A 25,219-nucleotide genomic window follows, 5' to 3' on the forward strand; every position below is an offset into this window, starting at 1 on the left:
AGTGTCGACAGGGAAAGTGGCTGTGAAATTCTCCCACCATGATGCTGCGGGTCCTTCAAGCTGATGTGCGGCAAACTTCACCTTTTCCGCATCTGTGCATCCTGTTGTGGTCAACTCCCTTGCTATCTTGCGGAGCCAATCATCTGCTACTATCGGCTCGGTGCTACTGGAGAACACCAGCGGATTCAGCCTAAGAAAACGGGCTAAGTGATAAACAGGTGGTGGTGGTGGTGGGTTGTTGTTGTTGTTCCCCTGATTCTGATTCTGGACTAGCAACTGCATCAATGTGTTCTGCTGCTGGATCAACTGGGTGAGCTCCGGTGGGAAGGTAAATCCGGGGTCACGTCTCGGAGGCATCTGAGGGTTTTAGAAAGGATGAGATTTAAGAATAGAGAGGGGTCTAGAGAGAAAACACTACCCATATGCACATGAGGCAAAAGCAAACAATTCACTTCATTCAATCAATCAAACAGGGCATACAATCGATCTAACTATCGCAAAAGTGCTCGAACTACTATATTTACATGGTGGACTACTACTACTGATGGGGTGGTCTACTAGAAATATTCTTCGGTTGCATACTCCATGATATCTGCTCCAGCTTCATCAACATAGTCATCATCGCTATCATCTGGATCTGAGTCGGTGTAGTCAATGATGATGTAGTCTTCCGGGCGAATCTCCTTGGGTTCTTCGTCTTCTTCTACTGGTGTAGGGCCTCCCATGAATATTCCAATCTTCTTGATCAGATCGTCATTCTTCTCCACTAATACTTCAATTTCCTGTTCATAATCTTCACGTGTAGCCTTGAGTTCTTCCTCTAGTTCCTTGATTCTTGTCCTCGCCTTCTTCAGATCTATCATGTCAGCGCACATCTGGTTCTCCTGACGTCGAATGTGCTGTTTTAACTCCTGGATAAAAGCTGCAATTGATCTATCCTTCCTGGTGCTGATCATCTCCCAGTGCTCATCTCGGCGCCCACAAATCTGGTAGATAGTATCCTTGAGATCATTGCGGTAAACTTCTCCAATGCGTCCCATGGCGATGTGAGCTGCCATGCTCTTTCCTAGATTCCAAGTTGGTGCATCAAAAGAAAACTCTATGGGCTCAGTGACTGGCATGAACGTCCTTCCTGGAACTTGAACTTGAATCATCCAGCGCTCCTCTTCCGGTAAAGTGGCGTTGTAGGTTCTGGTGAAACTTGGTACTCCTATGTTCAGATATCTTGTGACTTCCTTCAGGTGACGTCCAAAGGGTGTATCTTCACCCGGTTGCGTGAACTTGTTCCTTGCATCCGCCATCCTAAAAGAGTAGAAAAGATGAGGAGTCAGAATGAGAAGAGAGTGAGTAGTGATCTAGGTCTTTTAGCTTAGTGGTCGTGTCCTACAGTCAGCGTGTGCTCTGATACCATCTTGTAGCGACCAGACCTCAAACGGTCCAATCTCTGTGCTCAGGTGTCATCCCTGGATCAGTAATGCTGACACCACACAGTACTTGAAGGATTAATAACAGAGTAGCAATCACACACTTATTACATCGAGAGTCTCAAAAGAGAACTTATTACAATAAATATGGCTTAAGGCCATCTAAATATGATAACAACGGAAGGCTTGGAAGATAAGTGAGTCCATCAACTCCAACGGCATCACTGAGTATAGAACCACGACCTAAAAGCACCTTAATTGTCGTCTGAAAAGTATGCAACATTAACGTTGCAGCCCGAAACGGGTCAGCACATGGAATATGCTGGCAATGTAACACATAGAGAGTATGAAAGAATAGGACTATACTACATGCATATTTGGCTAGTGGAAAGCTCTATGGTTACAGTTTTGCGTAAAGCCAATTTTTCCCTACTACAAAGGAATAATTTTTATTTAACTATCATGGTAGTTGTTAAACATTGAGAATGGTTGACAGCATTCTCAATCCCAATTAAACATCATCATTAAACAAAACCCAACAAAATTTATTTTAGAGTAACATGATGAGATTCACATGATAATCCAGGTACTAGATACTCAAGATGTCCATAACCGGGGACATGTCTAACCATGATTAGTTTATACACTCTGCAGAGGTTTGCGCACTTTTGCCCACAAGACTCGATCTCCTCCGTTGAATATCTCGCACTACATGGTGTTTGAGAAATGGATGACCGAGATATAGTCTTTCAGAAGCGCTAGCACCTTACGATCGGGTAGACCGTTACACCTACTTTCCCCTACATCTGCTAGTTTACCACTGTAAGAGTTCGCACGACTTAATCAACTATGCTAGAGCCCATAGTAGCTTGTGGCTGCACACGGAAGTTTCTAGCATGAATAATCTCATGATCCCTTTGAGCCTAGGTGGCGGTCCAAAAAAAACAGGCAATCGCTGGAATACCCAGGTGCCTCAGTCCACCCAGATGTGTATTTAAGTTGCCACCTTAGATAAACCTTTACTTTAACAATCTCACATCTGTCATGGATTTCACTCACCCAATCCACGTCTACTAGCATAGCATGGCATAATAAGCAAACATAGAAGTAACTCCCAAAGGTTTGATAATAATAGGTAATAGGTACTACCTCAACTACTTCCCAAACCCACAATTTAATTAGATCTTAATCATGCAATGTGTGAGGATTGATCTAATGCAATAAAACTGGGTAATTGGAAGTATGATCAAAGTGTTACTTGCCTTGCTGATGATCCGCGAAACCTAGCGATTCGAAGTAGCAAGCGGCGCACTCCGAGTACTCTATCGCAAACAAACAAGCATACAATAAGTACTCAACTAATGCACAGGTAAAACTCGAATAAGAGATCTAACCAGAAAGTTCAACTTAAGAACCCCGGTTGGCAAAAAGAATCAAATCGAACGAAGCAACGAAAGACAAACGGCAAAAGAAACAAGCTTCGTTTACTATTCTGGATCTAGGGCAATTTTTACAGTGCCAAAAAATTGTTTTAGTTGGGTTAAACAGAAAGAGGGTTTCGAAACGAAACTCCAGGCGCTTGAATCGCCTGATTCCGATAAAGGAGCGAAAAGTTATACTAGAACGAAAAACGGATCAGGAATCGCGATCTGAAAAAACGCGGATTTAATCCGAGAAAAAGAAAACGATGAACAGATTAATGAACGGACGTTCGTTAACTGGATCTAAACGAAGAATGCGTTCGTTAAAACTAACGAACGAGCAAACGCTCTCTAATTAAATAAACCAGAAAAACCGATCTATTTAAAAAACGAAACTAAAAAAACCGAACAAAAAACCAACGGAAAAACCGAACGGTTTTTCGAAAAAAAACGGCGGCGGCGAGGTCTACCTCCGTCGACTCTGGCGAACGGCGGCGGCGGCAGCTCCGGCGATTGTCGACGGCGGCGGCGGGGCGGCGGGTGGCGGCGCTGCGGGGAGGCGGCGGCGCGGGTGGCGCGGCGGCGGCGCGGGGCGGGGGCGGCGGGGCTAGGGTTAGGGTTTGGGCGGGGCGCGGCTTGGGCTGCTCCCGGGCCTCGGGCGGCGCTACTTAAAGCCCGGCCAGGTGGAGTCCTAGCCGGTTACGGCCCAGAGTCGGTTCGGACTTTTTTTTAAATAATTACGCTCTGAAAAAAAAAGGAATACTAAACGGACTCCAAAAATCCCGAAGTAAATTTTCCCCGGCTTCTAAAATCAAACCACACAGGATGAACATTTATTTGGGGCCTAAATGCAATTTTGAAAAACGCGCATTTTTCCTAAAATCAAATAAAACCAAAATAAAATCTTATTTGATTTTTTATTAAATCCTCAATATTTCTTTATTTTGGGAAAGTCATTTTATTCCCTCTCTCATATTTTGATAATAGAAATAATTAAAGATAAAATAAATAAAATCAAATGATCCTATTTTCAAAATTTGAGAAAACTCAAATATGAAAATAACGAAATCCCCAACTCTCTTCGAGGGTCCTTGAGTCGCATAGAATTTCTAGGATCAACAAAAATGCAATAAAATATGATATGCAATGATGATCTAGTGTATAATATTCCAAATTGAAAATTTGGGATGTTACAAGTTTGGCGAAGAGATGGTGATACAAGTGGTATATGGATAGTAGATAATAGTTTTTGTAATCTGAAATTACAAAAACAGTAAGGTAACTAATGATAAAAGTGAGCTAAAACGGTATTGCAATGCGTTGAAACAAGTCCTAGGGTTCATACTTTCACTAGTGCAAGTCCTCTCAACAATAATAACATAATTGAATCAAATAACTATCCCTCAACATGCAACAAAGAGTCACTCCAAAGTCACTAATAGCGGAGAACAAATGAAGAGATTATTGTAGGGTACGAAACCACCTCAAAGTTATTCTTTCCAATCAATCCATTGGGCTATTCATATAAGTGTCACAAACAGCCCTAGAGTTCGTACTATAATAACACCTTAAGACACAAATCAATCAAAACTCCAATGTCACCTAGATACTCCAATGTCACCTCAAGTATCCGTGGGTATGATTATACGATATGCATCACACAATCTCAGATTCATCTATTCAACCAACACATAGGACCTCAAAGAGTGCCCCAAAGTTTCTACCGGAGAATCACGACGAAAATGTGTGCCAACCCCTATGCATAGGTTCATGGGCGGAACCCGCAAGTTGATCACCAAAACATACATCAAGTGAATCACGTGGTATCCCATTGTCACCACAGATACGCATGGCAAGACATACATCAAGTGTTCTCAAATCTTTAAAGACTCAATCCGATAAGATAACTTCAAAGGGGAAACTCAAACCATTACAAGAGAGTAGAGGGGGGAAGAAACATCATAGGATACAAATATAATAGTAAAGCTCGCGATACATCAAGATCGTATCACCTCAAGAACACGAGAGAGAGAGAGAGAGAGAGAGAGAGATCAAACACATAGCTACTAGTACATACCCTCAGCCCCGAGGGAGAACTACTCCCTCCTCGTCATGGAGAGCACCCGGATGATGAAGATGGCCACCGGAGAGGGATTGCCCCCTCCACAGGGTGCCAGAACGGGTCTAGATTGGTTTTCGGTGGCTACAGAGGCTTCTGGCGGTGGAACTCCCGATCTATTGTGCTCCCTGATGTTTTTAGGGTATATGGAGATATACAGGCGGAAGAAGTACGTCAGGGGAGCCACGAGTGGCCCACGAGGGTGGAGGGCGCGCCCAGGGGGTGGGTGCGCCCCCTACCTCGTGGCTTCCTCGTTTCTTTCCTGACATGCACTCCAAGTCTATCAGGTAGCTTCCGTTCCAAAAATAAGTTCCGTGAAGTTTCAGGTCAATTGGACTCCGTTTGATTTTCCTTTTCTGCGGTACTCTAAAACAAGGAAAAAACAGAAACTGGCACTGGGCTCTGGGTTAATAGGTTAGTCCCAAAAATCATATAAAATAGCATATAAATGCATATAAAACATCCAGGGTTGATAATATAATAGCATGGAACACTCAAAAATTATAGATACGTTGGAGACGTATCAGCATCCCCAAGCTTAATTCCTGCTCGTCCTCGAGCAGGTAAATGATAAAAACAGAATTTTTGATGTGGAATGCTACCTAACATATTTATCCATGTAATCTTCTTTATTGTAGCAAGAATATTCAGATCCATAAGATTCAAGACAAAAGTTCATATTGACATAAAAATAATCATACTTCAAGCATACTAACTAAGCAATCATGTCTTCTCAAAATAACATGGCCAAAGAAAGCTATCCCTACAAAATCATATAGTCTGGCTATGCTCCATCTTCACCACACAAAATATTTAAATCATGCACAACCCCGTTGACAAGCCAAGCAATTGTTTCATACTTTTGATGTTCTCAAACTTTTTCAATCTTCATGCAATACATGAGCGTGAGCCATGGATATAGCACTATAGTGGAATAGAATGGTGGTTGTGGAGGAGACAAAAAGGAGAAGATAGTCTCACATCAACTAGGCGTATCAACGGGCTATGGAGATGCCCATCAATAGATATCAATGTGAGTGAGTAGGGATTGCCATGCAACAGATGCACTAGAGCTATAAGTGTATGAAAGCTCAAAAGGAAACTAAGTGGGTGTGCATCCAACTTGCTTGCTCACGAAGACCTAGGGCATTTTGAGGAAGCCCATCATTGGAATATACAAGCCAAGTTATATAATGAAAGATTCCCACTAGTATATGAAAGGGACAACATATGGGACTCTCTATCATGAAGATCATGGTGCTACTTTGAAGCACAAGTGTGGTAAAAGGATAGTAGCATTGCCCCTTCTCTCTTTTTCTCTCATTATTTATTTATTTATTTGGGCCTTTCTCTTTTTTTATGGCCTCTTTTTTTCCTTTTTTTATTTGGGCTTCTTTGGCCTCTTTTATTTATTTATTTTCGTCCGGAGTCTCATCCTGACTTGTGGGGGAATCATAGTCTCCGTCATCCTTTCCTCACTGGGACGACGCTCTAATAATGATGATCATCACACTTTTATTTACTTACAACTCAAGTATTACAACTAGATACTTAGAACAAGATATGACTCTATATGAATGCCTCCAGCGGTGTAACGGGATGTGCAATGATGCATGAGTGACATGTATGAAAGAATTATGAAAGGTGGCTTTGCCACAAATACAATGTCAACTACATGATCATGCAAAGCAATATGACAATGATGGAACGTGTCATAATAAACAGAACGGTGGAAAGTTGCATGGCAATATATCTCGGAATGGCTATGGAAATGCCATAATAGGTAGATATGGTGGCTGTTTTGAGGAAGGTATATGGTGGGTTTAAGGTACCGGTGAAAGTTGCACGGTACTAGAGAGGCTAGCAATGGTGGAAGGGTGAGAGTGTGTATAATCCATGGACTCAACATTAGTCATAAAGAACTCACATACTTATTGCAAAAATTTATTAGTTATTGAAACAAAGTATTACACGCATGCTCCTAGGGGGATAGATTGGTAGGAAAAGACCATCGCTCGTCCCCGACCGCCACTCATAAGGAAGGCAATCAATAAATAAATCATGCTCCGACTTCATCACATAACGGTTCACCATACATGCATGCTATGGGAATCACAAACTTCAACACAAGTATTCCTCAAATTCACAACTGCTCAACTAGCATGACTCTCATATTACCATCCTCATATCTCAAAACAATCATCAAGTATCAAACTTCTCATAGTATTCAATGCACTTTATATGAAGGTTTTTATTATATCCCTCTTGGATGCCCATCATATTAGGACTAGATTCATAACCAAAGCAAACTACCATGATGTTCTAAAGGCTCTCAAAATAATATAAGTGAAGCACGAGAGTTCATCTATTTCTTCAAAATAAAACTACCACCATGCTCTAAAAGATATAAGTGAAGTACTAGAGCAAACAACAAACTACTCCGAAAGATATAAGTGAAGACCAATGAGTAGTTAAATAATTATTTAGCTATGTGAAGACTCTCTAACATTTAATAATTATTCAAACAGAAAGCAAAACTAAATAAAATAAAAATGACGCTCCAAGCAAAACACATATCATGTGGTAAATAAAAATATAGTTCCAAGTAAAGTTACCAATGAATGAAGACGAAAGAGGGGATGCCTTCCGGGGCATCCCCAAGCTTAGGCTCTTGGTTGTACTTTAATATTACCTTGGGGTGCCTTGGGCATCCCCAATCTTAGGCTCTTGCCACTCCTTATTCTATAGTCCATCGAATCTTTACCCAAAACTTGAAAACTTCACAACACAAAACTTAACAGAAAACTCGTAAGCTCCGTTAGCAAAAGAAAACAAAACACCACTTCAAGGTAATGTAATAAACTCATTATTTATTTATATTGGTGTTAAACCTACTGTATTCCAACTTCTCTATGGTTCATACCCTCTGATACTACTCATAGATTCATCAAAATAAGCAATCAACACATAGAAAACAGAATCTGTCAAAAACAGAACAGTCTGTAGTAATCTGTAACTAACGCAAACTTCTGGAACCCCAAAAATTCTAAAATAAATTGCTGGACCTGAGTAATTTATCTATTAATCATATTCAAAAGTAATTAACTAAATAGCACTCTCCAAATAAAAATGGCAGCAATTCTCGTGAGTGCTAAAGTTTCTGTTTTTTACAGCATGATCGCAAAGACTTTCCCCAAGTCTTCCCAAAGGTTCTACTTGGCACAAACACTAATTAAAACATAAAAACTGAATCATAACAGAGGCTAGATGAATTATTTATTACCAAACAAGAGCAAAAAGTAAGGAATAAAAATAAATTTGGGTTGCCTCCCGACAAGCGCTATCGTTTAACGCCCCTAGCTAGGCATGATGATTTCAATGATGCTCACATAAAGGATAAGAATTGAAACATAAAGAGGGCATCATGAAGAGCATGACTAGCACATTTAAGTCTAACCCACTTCCTATGCATAGGGATTTTGTGAGCAAACAACTTGTGGGAACAAGAATCAACTTTCATAGGAAGGTAAAACAAGCATAACTTCAAAATTTTAAGCATATAGAGAGGGAACTTGATATTATTGCAATTCTTACAAGCATATATTCCTCCCTCATAATAGTTTTCAGTATCATCATGAATGAATTCAACAATATAACCAGCACCTAAAGCATTCTTTTCATGATCTACAAGCATAGAAATTTTATTACTCTCCACATAAGCAAAATTCTTCTCATTCGGAATAGTGGGAGTATCATAAGAAACTCGAATACTATAAATTGTTTCCACATTAAAAGAGTAATGTTCAGAAAAAGGGTAATCATAATCATGACAAGTTTTATAAATATAATCATCACTACTTTGTATAGCATAAGTGTCATCGCAATAGTCATCATAAATAGGAGGCATGCTATCATCATTATAAATTTGCATATCAAAACTTGGGAGACTTAAAATATAATCTTCATTAAATGTAGCATCCCCAAGCTTGGGACAAACATTAATTGCAGCAAATATATTCTCAAAAACATCATCTTCATCAAACATAGCATCCCCAAGCTTGGGCCTTTTCATATTATAAGCATAACCACTCTCATCATTAATAGTATGGATAGCACCAATAGTATAGCAATTATCATGTTCTTCCAAGCAAGTGCCAAAAAGATTTTCAAGATCATAATAAGTATCATTATATTCCACAATTATATTTTCATGAGGCACAATAGTAATAGGAGCAGCATTATTTGGGAGAGATATCTTTTTACCTCTCTTCCTTTTTCTTTTCTTCTTCTTCACCACATCATGTGTGGGTTCAATCCTATTTTTGGAGCTCCTTATTAATGAGATTGGTTGAATAGGAGGCTCCTCCTCGTTACCTGATTCATCATAAGAAATAATAGGAGAATATTGGGAAGTCTCTTCCCTTTCATTAGTATTCTCTTCATCTTCTATTTGTTTTCTTTTCTTCATGTAATTGGCAATATAAGGATTTTCAATGCAATTCACCTCACAATACATATAAATTTCCTCTAGATCAAAGCCAAGAAGTTTGTAACGGGCAAATTCTGGAAGATGATTAGTTAAACATTTCATTTCTTCATAACCCATAAGCAAACTAATTTCATTATAATGTGCAAGGGAAATCAAGTCATCACAATTTTTGGACACGATTAGATCATGGAACAATTTGCATCAGATAGCTAAATGACCCTGTTCATTGCAAAGTCCACAAGTACGGCCAAGAAAATTTAAATTTTCAGCACAATCATCTAGTATTTCTTGCAACAATTTAGTTTCTAAGTACTTATGCTTCTTGCAATATCTATCTTCCCTTTTTGGTGTGTACTTACAAACCCAACGCACTCCACAAAAATTGACATGTTTATAGGAGACATTTTCATCATAACTAGTGAAATCATCATTAGTATCATGGATATTCAAAGAATTCGTACTAACAACATTGCAATCATGCTCATCATTCACATATTTATGTCAAGCATTCTATGTAATTCTTATTCTAGTATTTGAGCACAATTTTCCTTTCCATCATACTCACGAAAGATGTTAAAAAGATGAAGCGTATGAGGTAAACTCAATTCCTTTTTTTGTAATTTTCTTTTATAAACTAAATAGTGATAAAACAAGAAACTAAAAGACTCGATTGCAAGATCTAAAGATATATCTTCAAGCGCTAAACTCCCCGGCAATGGCGCCAGAAAAGAGCTTGATGTCTACTACACAACCTTCTTCTTGTAGACGTTGTTGGGCCTCCAAGTGCAGAGGTTTGTAGGACAGTAGCAAATTTCCCTCAAGTGGATGACCTAAGGTTTATCAATCTGTAGGAGGCGTAGGATGAAGATGGTCTCTCTCAAGCAACCCTGCAACCAAATAACAAAGAGTCTCTTGTGTCCCCAACACACCCAATACAATGGTAAATTGTATAGGTGCACTAGTTCGGCGAAGAGATGGTGATACAAGTGGTATATGGATAGTAGATAATAGTTTTTGTAATCTGAAATTATAAAAAAAGCAAGGTAACTAATGATAAAAGTGAGCTAAAACGGTATTGCAATGCGTTGAAACAAGGCCTAGGGTTCATACTTTCACTAGTGCAAGTCCTCTCAACAATAATAACATAATTGGATCAAATAACTATCCCTCAACATGCAACAAAGAGTCACTCCAAAGTCACTAATAGCGGAGAACAAACAAAGAGATTATGGTAGGGTACGAAACCACCTCAAAGTTATTCTTTCCAATCAATCCGTTGGCCTATTCCTATAAGTGTCACAAACAGCCCTAGAGTTCGTACTAGAATAACACCTTAAGACACAAATCAATCAAAACTCTAATGTCACCTAGATACTCCAATGTCACCTCAAGTATCCGTGGGTATGATTATACGATATGCATCACACAATCTCAGATTCATCTATTCAACCAACACATAGCACCTCAAAGAGTGCCCCAAAGTTTCTACCGGAGAATCACGACGAAAACGTGTGCCAACCCCTATGCATAGGTTCATGGACGGAACCCGCAAGTTGATCACCAAAACATACATCAAGTGAATCACATGGTATCCCATTGTCACCACAGATACGCACGGCAAGACATACATCAAGTGTTCTCAAATCTTTAAAGACTCAATCCGATAAGATAATGTTGGAAATATGCCCTAGAGGCAATAATAAAATGGTTATTATTATATTTCTTTGTTCATGATAATTGTCTATTGTTCATGCTATAATTGTGTTATCTGGAAATCGTAATACATCTGTGAATACATAGACCACAACACGTCCCTAGTGAGCCTCTAGTTGACTAGCTCGTTGATCAAAGGATAGTCATGGTTTCCTGACTATGGACATTAGATGTCATTAATAACGGGATCACATCATTAGGAGAATGATGTGATGGACAAGACCCAATCCTAAGCTTAGCTCAAAGATCGTGTAGTTCGTTTGCTGTAGCTTTTCTGAATGTCAAGTATCATTTCCTTAGACCATGAGATTGTGCAACTCCCGGATACCGTAGGAGTACCTTGGGTGTGCCAAACGTCACAACGTAACTGGGTGACTATAAAGGTACATTACAGGTATCTCTGAAAGTGTCTGTTGGGTTGGCACGAATCGAGACTGGGATTTGTCACTCTGTATGACGGAGAGGTATGTCTGGGACCACTCGGTAATGCATCATCATAATGAGCTCAATGTGATCAAGTGGCTGATCACGGGATCATGCATTACGGTACGAGTAAAGTGACTTGCCAGTAACGAGACTGAACAAGGTATTGGGATACTAACGATCGAGTCTCGGGCAAGTAACGTACCGACTGACAAAGGGAATTGTATACGGATTGATTGAATCCTCGACATCGTGGTTCATCCGATGAGATCATCGTGGAGCATGTGGGAGCCAACATGGGTATCCAGATCCTGCTGTTGGTTATTGACCGGAGAGGCTTCTCGGTCATGTCTGCATGTCTTCCGAACCCATAGGGTCTACACACTTAAGGTTCGGTGACGCTAGGGTTGTTGAGATATTAGCACACGGTAACCCGAAAGTTGTTCGGAGTCTCGGATGAGATCTCGGACATCACGAGGAGTTCTGGAATGGTCCGGACGTAAAGATTCATATATAGGAAGTCCAGTTTCGGCCATCGGGAAGGTTTCGGGGGTCACCGGTATTGTACCGGGACCACCGGAAGGGTCCCGGGGGTCCACCGGGTGGGGCCACCTATCCCGGAGGGCCCCATGGGCTGAAGTGGGAGGTGAACCAGCCCCTAGTGGGCTGGTGCGCCCCCCCCTTGGGCCTCCCCCTGCGCCTAGGGTTGGAAACCCTAGGGGTGGGGGCGCCACCCTTGCCTTGGGGGGCAAGGCACCCCCTTTGGCCGCCTCCCCCCCTAGGAGATTGGATCTCCTAGGGCCGGCGCCCCCCCCCCTAGGCACCCTATATATAGTGGGGGGAGGGAGGGCTGCGCACCCAAGCCCCTGGACTCTCCCTCTCCCTCCCGTGACACTCCTCCGTCTCCCAGCGCTTGGCGAAGCCCTGCCGAGATCACCGTTGCTTCCACCACCACGCCGTCATGCTGCTGGATCTTCATCAACCTCTCCTTCCCCCTTGCTGGATCAAGTTGGAGGAGACGTCTTCCCAACCGTACATGTGTTGAACGCGGAGGTGTTGTCCGTTCGGCACTTGGTCATCGGTGATTTGAATCACGTCGAGTACGACTCCATCAACCCCGTTCTCTTGAACGCTTCCGCTCGTGATCTACAAGGGTATGTAGATGCACTCCACTTTCCCTCGTTGATACATGACTCCATAGATTGATCTTGGTGATGCGTAGAAAATTTCAAAATTCTGCTACGTTCGCCAACAGTGGCATCATGAGCTAGGTCTATGCGTAGTTACTATGCACGAGTAGAACACAGAGTAGTTGTGGGCGTCGATATTTTCAATTATCTTTTCGTTACTAGTCTTATCTTGATTCGGCGGCATCGTGGGATGAAGCGGCCCGGACCAACCTTACATGTACGCTTACGTGAGACCGGTTCCACCGACTGACATGCACTAGTTGCATAAGGTGGCTGGCGGGTGTCTGTCTCTCCCACGTTAGTCGGATCGGATTCGATGAACAGGGTCCTTATGAAGGGTAAATAGAAATTGGCAATTCACGTTGTGGTTTTGGCGTAGGTAAGAAACGTTCTTGCTAGAAACCTATAGCAGCCACGCAAAAACTTGCAACAACAATTAGAGGACGTCTAACTTGTTTTTGCAGCAAGTGTTTTGTGATGTGATATGGCCAAAGGATGTGATGAATGATATATGTGATGTATGAGATGATCATGTTCTTGTAATTGGAATCATGACTTGCATGTCGATGAGTATGACAACCGGCAGGAGCCATAGGAGTTGTCTTTATTTATTTATGACCTGCGTGTCAACATAAACGTCATGTAATTACTTTACTTTATTGCTAAAGCGTTAGCCATAGTAGTAGAAGTAATAGTTGACGTGACAACTTCAAGAAGACACGATGATGGAGATCAAGATGATGGAGATCATGGTGTCATGCCGGTGACAATGATGATCATGGAGCCCCGAAGATGGAGCAAATGATATTGGCCATATCATATCACTATTTGATTGCATGTGATGTTTATCATGTTTTACATCTTATTTGCTTAGAATGACGGTAGCTTAAATAAGATGATCCCTCGTAAAATTTCAAGAAAGTGTTCACCCTAACTGTGCACCGTTGCGAAGGTTCGTTGTTTCGAAGCACCACGTGATGATCGGGTGTGATAGATTCTAACGTTCGAATACAACGGGTGTAAGCCAGATTTACACACGCAATACACTTAGGTTGACTTGACGAGCCTAGCATGTACAGACATGGCCTCGGAACACAGAAGATCGAAAGGTCGAGCATGAGTCGTATAGAAGATACGATCAACATGAAGATGTTCACTGATGTTGACTAGTCCGTCTCACGTGATGATCGGACACAGTCTAGTTAACTCGGATCATGTTATACTTAGATGACTGGAGGGATGTCTATCTGAGTGGGAGTTCATTGAATAATTTGATTAGATGAACTTAATTATCATGAACTTAGTCTAAAATCTTTACAATATGTCTTGTAGATCAAATGGCCAATGTTGTCCTCAACTTCAACGCGTTCCTAGAGAAAACCAAGCTGAAAGACGATGGCAGCAACTATACGGACTGGGTCCGGAACCTGAGGATCATCCTCATAGCTGCCAAGAAAGATTATGTCCTAGAAGCACCACTAGGTGACACACCCGTCCCACAGAACCAAGACGTTATGAATGCTTGGCAGACATGTGCTGATGATTACTCCCTCGTTCAGTGCGGCATGCTTTACAGCTTAGAACCGGGCTACAAAAGCGTTTTGAGAGACACGGAGCATATGAGATGTTCGAAGAGCTGAAAATGGTTTTTCAAGCTCATGCCCGGGTCGAGAGATATGAAGTCTCCGACAAGTTCTTTAGCTGTAAGATGGAGGAAAATAGTTCTGTCAGTGAGCACATACTCAAAATGTCTGGGTTGCATAACCGCTTGACTCAGCTGGGAGTTAATCTCCTGGATGACGCGGTCATTGACAGAATCCTTCAGTCGCTTCCACCGAGCTACAAGAGCTTGGTGATGAACATCAATATGCAGGGGATGGAAAAGACCATTCCTGAGGTGTATTCAATGCTGAAATCAACAGAGGTGGAAATCAAAAAGGAACATCAAGTGTTGATGGTGAATAAAACCACTAAGTTCAAGAAAGGCAAGGGTAAGAAGAACTTCAAGAAGGACGGCAAGGGAGTTGCCGCGCCCGGTAAGCAAGCTGCCGGGAAGAAGCCAAAGAATGGACCCAAGGCCGAGACTGAGTGTTTTTATTGCAAGGGAAGTGGTCACTGGAAGCGGAACTTCCCCAAATACTTAGCGGACAAGAAGGCCGGCATCACGAAAGGTATATGTGATATACATGTAATTGATGTGTACCTTACCAGTACTCGTAGTAGCTCCTGGGTATTTGATACCAGTGCGGTTGCTCACATTTGTAACTCAAAGCAGGAGCTGCGGAATAAACGGAGACTGGCGAAGGACGAGGTGACGATGTGCGTCGGGAATGGTTCCAAGGTCGATGTGATCGCCGTCGGCACGCTACCTCTACATTTACCTACGGGATTAGTTTTAAACCTCAATAATTGTTATTTAGTGCCAGCTTTGAGCATGAACATTGTATCAGGATCTCGTTTAATACGAGATGGCTACTCATTTAAATCCGGGAATAATGGTTGTTCTATTTATATGAGAGATATGTTTTATGGTCATGCTCCGATGGTGAATGGTTTATTCCTAATGAATCTCGAGCGTAATGCTACACATATTCATAGTGTGAATACCAAAAGATGTAAGGTTGATAATGATAGTCCCACATACTTGTGGCACTGCTGCCTTGGTCACATAGGTGTCAAACGCATGAAGAAGCTCCATGCAGATGGACTTTTAGAGTCTCTTGATTACGAATCATTTGACACGTGCGAACCATGCCTCATGGCTAAAATGACCAAGACTCCGTTCTCAGGAACAATGGAGCAAGCAACCAACTTATTGGAAATCATACATACTGATGTGTGCGGTCCAATGAGTGTTGAGGCTCGTGGTGGCTATCGTTATGTTCTCACCCTCACTGATGAATTGAGTAGATATGGGTATGTCTACTTAATGAAACACAAGTCTGAGACCTTTGAAAAGTTCAAGGAATTTCAGAGTGAGGTTGAGAATCAACGTGACAGGAAAATCAAGTTCTTGCGATCAGATCGTGGGGGAGAATACTTGAGTCACGAATTTGGCACACACTTAAGAAAATGTGGAATAGTTTCACAACTAACGCCACCTGGAACACCTCAGCGTAATGGTGTGTCCGAACATCGTAATCGCACTCTATTAGATATGGTGCGATCTATGATGTCTCTTACCAATTTACCGCTATCATTTTGGGGCTATGCTTTAGAGACTGTCGCATTCACTTTAAATAGGGCTCCGTCGAAATCCGTTGAGACGACACCGTATGAATTATGGTTTGGGAAGAAACCTAAGCTGTCGTTTCTAAAAGTTTGGGGATGCGATGCTTATGTCAAGAAACTTCAACCTGAAAAGCTCGAACCCAAGTCGGAAAAATGTGTCTTCATAGGATACCCTAAAGAAACTGTTGGGTATACCTTCTACCTCAGATCCGAAGGCAAGATCTTTGTTGCCAAGAATGGGTCCTTTCTAGAGAAAGAGTTTCTCTCGAAAGAAATAAGTGGGAGGAAGGTAGAACTTGATGAAGTATTACCTCTTGAACCGGTAAGTGGCGCAGCTCAAGAAAATGTTCCTGAGGTGCCTGCACCGACTAGAGAGGAAGTTGATGATGATCATGAAACTTCAGATCAAGTTGCTACTGAACTTCGTAGGTCCACAAGGACACGTTCCGCACCAGAGTGGTACGGCAACCCTGTCTTGGAAATCATGTTGTTAGACAACGGTGAACCTTCGAACTATGAAGAAGCGATGGCGGGCCCGGATTCTGACAAATGGTTGGAAGCCATGAAATCCGAGATAGGATCCATGTATGAAAACGAAGTATGGACTTTGACTGACTTGCCCGTTGATCGGCGAGCCATAGAAAATAAATAGATCTTTAAGAAGAAGACATACGTGGATGCTAATGTGACCATCTATAAAGCTCGGCTTGTCGCTAAGGGTTATCGACAAGTTCAAGGGGTTGACTACGATGAGACTTTCTCACCCATAGCGAAGCTGAAGTCGGTCCGAATCATGTTAGCAATTGCCGCATTCTATGATTATGAGATATGGCAAATGGACGTCAAAACGGCATTCCTTAATGGTTTCCTTAAGGAAGAATTGTATATGATGCAACCGGAAGGTTTTGTCGATCCTAAGAATGCTGACAAGGTGTGCAAGCTCCAACGCTCGATTTATGGGCTGGTGCAAGCATCTCAGAGTTGGAACATTCGTTTTGATGAGGTGATCAAAGTGTTTGGGTTTATGCAGACTTATGGAGAAGCCTGCATTTACAAGAAAGTGAGTGGGAGCTCTGTAGCTTTTCTCATATTGTATGTGGATGACATACTGTTGATGGGAAATGATATAGAATTCTTGGAAAGCATAAAGGCCTACTTGAACAAGTGTTTTTCAATGAAGGACCTTGGAGAAGCTGCTTATATATTAGGCATCAAGATCTATAGAGATAGATCGAGACGCCTCATTGGTCTTTCACAGAGCACGTACCTTGACAAGATATTGAAGAAGTTCAAGATGGATCAATCAAAGAAGGGGTTCTTGCCTGTATTGCAAGGTACGAGATTGAGCACGGCTCAATGCCCGACCACGGCAGAAGATAGAGAAAAGATGAGTGTCGTCCCCTATGCCTCGGCCATAGGGTCTATCATGTATGCTATGCTGTGTACTAGACCTGATGTAAACCTTGCCGTAAGTTTGGTAGGAAGGTACCAAAGTAATCCCGGCATGGAACACTGGACAGCGGTCAAGAATATCCTGAAGTACCTGAAAAGGACTAAGGAAATGTTTCTCGTTTATGGAGGTTACGAAGAGCTCGTCGTAAAGGGTTACGTCGATGCTAGCTTCGACACAGATCTGGATGACTCTAAGTCACAAACCGGATACGTGTATATTTTGAATGGTGGGGCAGTAAGCTGGTGCAGTTGCAAGCAAAGCGTTGTGGCGGGATCTACATGTGAAGCGGAGTACATGGCAGCCTCGGCGGCAGCACAAGAAGCAGTCTGGGTGAAGGAGTTCATTACCGACCTAGGAGTCATACCCAATGCGTCGGGCCCGATGACTCTCTTCTGTGACAACACTGGAGCTATTGCCCTTGCCAAGGAGCCCAGGTTTCACAGGAAGACCAGGCATATCAAGCGTCGCTTCAACTCCATTCGTGAAAGTGTTCAAAATGGAGGCATAGAGATTTGTAAAGTACATACGGACCTGAATGTAGCAGATCCGTTGACTAAACCTCTCCCTAGAGCAAAACATGATCAACACCAGAACCGCATGGGTGTTCGATTCATCACAATGTAACTAGAATATTGACTCTAGTGCAAGTGGGAGACTGTTGGAAATATGCCCTAGAGGCAATAATAAAATGGTTATTATTATATTTCTTTGTTCATGATAATTGTCGATTGTTCATGCTATAATTGTGTTATCCGGAAATCGTAATACATGTGTGAATACATAGACCACAACACGTCCCTAGTGAGCCTCTAGTTGACTAGCTCGTTGATCAAAGGATAGTCATGGTTTCCTGACTATGGACATTAGATGTCATTGATAACGGGATCACATCATTAGGAGAATGATGTGATGGACAAGACCCAATCCTAAGCTTAGCTCAAAGATCGTGTAGTTCGTTTGCTGTAGCTTTTCTGAATGTCAAGTTTCATTTCCTTAGACCATGAGATTGTGCAACTCCCGGATACCGTAGGAGTACCTTGGGTGTTCCAAATGTCACAACGTAACTGGGTGACTATAAAGGTACATTACAGGTATCTCCGAAAGTGTCTGTTGGGTTGGCACGAATCGAGACTGGGATTTGTCACTCCGTATGACGGAGAGGTATCTCTGGGCCCACTCGGTAATGCATCATCATAATGAGGTCAATGTGATCAAGTAGCTGATCACAGGATCATGCATTACGGTACGAGTAAAGTGACTTACCGGTAACGAGACTGAACAAGGTATTGGGATACCGACGATTGAGTCTCGGGCAAGTAACGTACCGATTGACAAAGGGAATTGTATACGTATTGATTGAATCCTCGACATCGTGGTTCATCCGATGAGATCATCGTGGAGAATGTGGGAGCCAACATGGGTATCCAGATCCCGCTGTTGGTTATTGACCGGAGAGGCTTCTCGGTCATGTCTGCATGTCTCCCGAACCCGTAGGGTCTACACATTTAAGGTTCGGTGACGCTAGGGTTGTAGAGATATTAGCACACGGTAACACGAAAGTTGTTCGGAGTCCCGGATGAGATCTCGGACGTCACGAGGAGTTCCAGAATGGTCCGGAGGTAAATATTCATATATAGGAAGTCCAGTTTCGGCCATCGGGAAGGTTTCGGGGGTCACCGGTATTGTACCGGGACCACCGGAAGGGTCCCGGGGGTCCACCGGGTGGGGCCACCTATCCCGGAGGGCCCCATGGGCTGAAGTGGGAGGGGAACCAGCCCCTAGTGGGCTGGTGCGCCCCCCTTGGGCCTCCCCCTGCGGCTAGGGTTGGAAACCCTAGGGGTGGGGGCGCCACCCTTGCCTTGGGGGGCAAGGCACCCCCTTTGGCCGCCGCCCCCCTAGGAGATTGGATCTCCTAGGGCCGGAGCCCCCCCTAGGCACCCTATATATAGTGGGGGGGAGGGAGGGCTGCGCACCCAAGCCCCTGGCCTCTCCCTCTCCCTCCCGTGACACTCCTCCGTCTCCCAGCACTTGGCGAAGCCCTGCCGAGATCACCGTTGCTTCCACCACCACGCCGTCGTGCTGCTGGATTTTCATCAACCTCTCCTTCCCCCTTGCTGGATCAAGTTGGAGGAGACGTCTTCCCAACCGTATGTGTGTTGAACGCGGAGGTGTTGTCCGTTCGGCACTTGGTCATCGGTGATTTGAATCACGTCGAGTACGACTCCATCAACCCCGTTCTCTTGAACGCTTCCGCTCGTGATCTACAAGGGTATGTAGATGCACTCCTCTTTCCCTCGTTGATAGATGACTCCATAGATTGATCTTGGTGATGCGTAGAAAATTTTAAAATTCTGCTACGTTCCCCAACAAATAACTTCAAAGGGGAAACTCAATCCATTACAAGAGAGTAGAGGGGGGAAAACATCATAGGATCCAAATATAATAGCAAAGCTCGCGATACATCAAGATCGTATCACCTCAAGAACATGAGAGAGAGATCAAACACATAGCTACTGGTACATACCCTCAGCCCCGAGGGAGAACTACTCCCTCCTCGTCATGGAGAGCACCGGGATGATGAAGATGGCCACCGGAGAGGGATTGCCCCCTCCGGCAGGGTGCCGGAACGGGTCTAGATTGGTTTTCGGTGGCTACGGAGGCTTCTGGCGGCGGAACTCCCGATCTATTGTGCTCCCTAATGTTTTTAGGGTATATGGCGATATATAGGCGGAAGAAGTACGTTAGGAGAGCCATGAGGGGCCCACGAGGGTGGAGGGCGTGCCCAGGGGGTGGGCCCGCCCCCTACCTCGTGGCTCCCTCGTTTCTTTCCTGACGTGCACTCCAAGTCTATCAGGTAGCTTCCGTTCCAAAAATAAGTTCCGTGAAGTTTCAGGTCAATTGGACTCCGTTTGATTTTCCTTTTCCGCGATACTCTAAAACAAGGAAAAAACAGAAACTGGCACTGGGCTCTGGGTTAATAGGTTAGTCCCAAAAATCATATAAAATAGCATATAAATGCATATAAAACATCCAAGGTTGATAATATAATAGCATGGAACAATCAAAAATTATAGATACTTTGGAGACATATCAAATACTTACGCTACTTTGCTGCATCATCCCTTCCTCTTCGGGGAAAACCAACGCAGTGCTCAAGAGGTAGCATTGAGCATTACAATCAAGTATGTTGGGGGAATTATGAAGGTATTTGGCATCTACCAGGGATCTCCACATTTTCCCCTCATCCTTGATATATCTCTTAACCCATCTCCCCAGTAGGCAGAGGTTGACATCTCTAATGTTTGGCACCCCCAAGACCCCCATGCTCTTTTTTCATGCAAACTAAATGCCAGTTGGCAAGATGTAATTTCCTATTTTCCTTCAAAATCACTCCAAAGGCAGTGGGCCAGCTAGCTGTTAATCAGATCCAGGGCCCACTTAGGGAATTTAAAGAAGGATAACAGATAGACAGGTACACTAGCAAGGCAGGTTTTGATAAGTATTAGTCTAGCTGTATAGGAGAGTAATTTCCCTCTCCAGCCAGCCATTTTCTTGAGGATCTTATCAATGAGAGGTTGGATATCCTCTCTCCTCAACTTATCATAGTGTAGGGGGATTCCTAGGTATTTGATGGGGAAAGCACCCATAGTGCACCCCATGATATTTGAAAAAATAACAGTCTCCTCATCTGTAAGACCAATTGGGATGATTTCACTCTTAGAGTAGTTAATTCTCATCCCAGAGACTTGTTCAAAGCAGGTTAAAACTTTCTTGAGATTCTCAGCTTTATTCTCATCTTTTTCCATAAAAAAGAATGGTGTCATCTGTATACTGCAGACAGACTACCCCACTGGGAATCAAATTAGAGCATAGCCCTTGGATAAGATCGTTTCTCACTGCTTTAGCAAGCATTTTACTAAGGACATCTACCACTAAGTTGAACAAAAGGGGGGAAATGGTATCCCCTTGTCTAAGCCCTTTGCCAGTAGTGAAAAAATTACCCTCAACACCATTAAGTTTTACTCCTACAGATCCTAGATGTGTGATCTGGTAGATCCATTTCATCCATCTAGGTCCAAAGTTTCTTTTCTCAAGGATCTCCATGAGAAAATCTAGGTTTACCTTATCAAAAGCCTTCTCATAATCTAACTTAAGCACCAAACCAAGGCTACCTGAGTGATAAGTGGAGTGTAGCACCTCATGTGCTGTTACCACACTTTCCAGGATAAACCTACCTTTAATGAAGGCAGTTTGGTTGCTGGAAGTAAGCAGGTTCATAAGAACAACTAATCTATTTGTGAGGACCTTAGTAAAGAGCTTAAAAATACAGTTTAGTATGCTAATAGGTCTAAATATGTTCATAAGAGAAGCCTCCTTCTCTTTAGGAATAAGAGTGAGGATAGCAAAGTTGAGCCTATAGATGTCCAAGTCCCCATTATAGAAGTTAGTGAACATGGCCATAATATCAGTTTTAATGGTATCCCAAAATTGCTGAAGGAAAAGGAAAGAAAGTCCATATGGACCAGGGGCTCCATCAGAGTATGATCCAAATAAAGCTTCTCTCACTTCCTCTTCGGTAAAAGGCTTCTGCAATTCTAAGTTGTCAAAATCTTTGATTTTATCATCATCTGAGAAGAATTGATCACTAAGACAAAAACCTTTTCTATCTTCCTTCTGGAAGAGGGTTTTGTAGTAGGATGTAGCTATGTTTAACATGTCATCAATGTCTGAAGTAGGCCCAGAAGGGCCCTCTAGTGTATGAATCAATATTTTCCTCCTTCTCTGGTTGGCAACAGCCATAAAATATTTAGTATTTCTGTCACCTTCTAATATATCCTTATCCCTGGATCTCTGTCTTGCCTTTGTTTCCTCCTTGAGCCAAATGGCTTGGAGCTCAGAGATGATGCATCTCATCCTATCTGATTCTAGCTCAGAGAGGGGTGCATTTTCAGAACTGACATCCAGTCTATCATATTCCTCTGTCAGGGATTGCTTAAGCTTTCTAAGCTCAGCCCCAACATTTCTACTCCATCCTCTACTAAATTTTCTAAACCTCCTAGCTTTCTCTTGCCAAATATCAATAGGGGTGGTACTCTTAACAGGGGTAGACCATTTTTTAATAACCAGATCTTTAAAGTTTGCTTGGAGGAGCCACCATTTCTCAAATTTAAAACTAGGGCTCCTAGGAACACATTCAATCCCTGAGTTCCAGAGGATGGGAGTGTGATCATTCCCAGTTCTGGGCAGGGCTTGAAAGTTACTTAAAGGAAAAAAAAAGGGCATCTAGTTCTGTTGTACAGAAGACTCTGTCAATGGTAGACATGATCAGGTTCTCCTGGTTGTTGGCCCAAGTGAACTATCTACCAGACATTTTAATTTCTAGTAGGCCCCAAATTTCAATCCAGGCATTGAATTTATCACTCCAACCGTGATTAATCTTGCCATTGCTTTTATCTTTCTGATATCTAACTAGGTTCAAGTCCCCTCCTATGACAGTAGGCAGGTGGTCATCAATAAACAAGCTATGCAGTTCTGACAGGAAATCATCCTTTCCTTCATCATAAGGAGACCCATAAAATGCAACAAACCTAAAGGATATGTTTTTTTCTTGAGTGTCAACACACAAGAAACAGAGAATTTGAGAGGGGTCTAGCTAGTGACATCAAAAATGTCAAGATCCACTCCCACCAGCACCCCACCAGAAGTGCCTTCAACAGGTAGGTGGTGCTAGTCATAGTTTTCTAATAGTTTTCAGAAATGCATGAGTAAGATGCTCCTTTTTGGTCTCCTGGAAAGAGATAATGCTAGGGTTATGCTTGGAAAGAGTATCATTAATACATGTCCTCTTGCCAGGGGCAGTAATCCCTCTAATATTCCAAAAAAAGAGCATTCATTTGTGCATGGTTTTCCTAGGGTGCTTGCCCCGTCCATATTTGCTAATATGAGTCCAACCAACACTATAGTCATCTATAACAGCTGATATACCCTTTAACCCCTCAGGTGTAGTAGGTGTTCTAGGAGAATCTAGGGCATTATTGCAGCAAAACACTCCTTCAGAGTGCTCACTAGCCACATCCACTGGTTGAGTGCCAGTGGTTTTTATAGGTTTTAGGTTTCCTATCTCATTAACATTGATAGCTTTGTTCAAAAGAAAAGTATCCTCATGTCCTGCAGACATTTGAGGGGGGGGGGGGGTTGAGTTTCTAATTGGCTTTCAACGTGTCATGCAGATGGTGTCTGGCCATCATCTATTTCAACACCAATTTTACTAGCTATAGCAATAAATTCAGGGTCAGTGAAGTATTCAAAAGAGGTGTTGACAATGGTACCTTTGATCTCCTCTTTGTTGGCTTCCAGGTTCTGCATTTTCTTGTTGTTCATAGCAATTTCCAGCATAGTCATGTCTCCTATATCAACCCTGTTACTTTTCCTCAGAGCCAGAACCGGGCCCCATTGTTGTTTCGCATGAGCCATGTTGCTAAGGTGTTCATAAGTGGCAAGAGGGTGATGTGTTGGTGGACTAAATACCACTTCAGCATTGTTATCTCGCTCCAGTTCTCCATCATCAGCAATCTCATCTACCAAGTCCTCATCATCATCATCATCATCTCCCATCAAATCCATTTCCTGCAGCAGGGAATAGGTGTGGTCCATTTGAGAGTGGATCAGGAAGCTGTTTGAGGTATTCCATGGTCTTTTGCCTTGAATTAGTTGTAGTGCTAGCCCCAGGGTTTTTGCTGCTTGACAGAGAGGAGGTTGAACTAGTAGTCCCATCACCTTTGTTACTATTGGTGGTGTTACCATCATCAGCATCTGGACCTCTTCTTTCAGCTTCTTTCCTATTTCCTTCTAGATCATCATCAAGGAGGTCATCATCTTCAAAATCCTCTTCAGGTGGCTCCACTTGAATATGTATCTTGTAGAGCTTGTCCCCAATGCCAAAAATCCTGTCTGTGGGTACTTTGGTGTGGTCTCTACACCTGATTTTGATTCTGACCACCTCAAAGAAGGATCTGAAGTTACCCTGCCAATCCACATCAATCAAGGAACCAAAGACAGATGCAAATTGCTTCAGGACTGCCCATTCAGCCCAAGCAGGAGCCACTCCTCTCAGTTGGACCCAGACTTTTTGGAGTTCACTATGATGCTCTAATTCTCCTTTCCACACTTCCACCTTAATAGTGACTCCATCAATTTCTGGTAACCCAAACATGGGGTATCCATCCACTTGCTCAACAGGGATATGTGATGGGAACTTGACAAGAAAGGTCCAGTCATCTAGCTTCCTAACTTGCCAGGGCCAGTTAGTTTTGTATATGAGAGACGAGTTGTGTGCAAGCTCAGATTTGCTCACCTGCCCAGACTCAACATACACAATGCCCACATTCTTCCTGTGTCCCATGTGCTGATCATTAACATCAGACACATCCACCTGGTAGTATCCCAAACTAGGAGCACCACTGCCAACAAACTTTGCAGGAGTTCTAGGCTTCTTCCTAACTGGACATTCCTCTACTTTATGTGTCACCATCTTGCAAATAAAGCAGGCTGGAGGTTTAGGGCACTGGGCTTTGTGGTGTCCAGGCTCCCCACAACTGTAACAGATGACATCCACATATTCAGTCAAAGAATTCCCTTTGTCCTTACTGAGATTTTGTTTTGGCTTCCCAGCAGGCTTGTTTCTCTTCTGTGTCTGAGCTGCAGAGGAGTTGTTTTGCTTCTAAAAATTGGGTTGCTGGCCATTACTAGGATGTTG

General features: G+C 42.8%; 1 pseudogene; it reads right to left on the minus strand.

Annotated features, from left to right (window-relative positions):
• Positions 1 to 23,685: 23,685 nt before the first annotated feature.
• LOC147964498 (uncharacterized) lies at positions 23,686 to 25,039 on the minus strand (annotated as a pseudogene).
• Between the last annotated feature and the right edge of the window lie 180 nt (positions 25,040 to 25,219).

The sequence above is a fragment of the Triticum urartu genome, chromosome 6A (genome assembly GCF_056163025.1).
Source record: "Triticum urartu cultivar PI428250 chromosome 6A, HENAU_Tu73, whole genome shotgun sequence".
Lineage (NCBI taxonomy): Eukaryota > Viridiplantae > Streptophyta > Magnoliopsida > Poales > Poaceae > Triticum > Triticum urartu.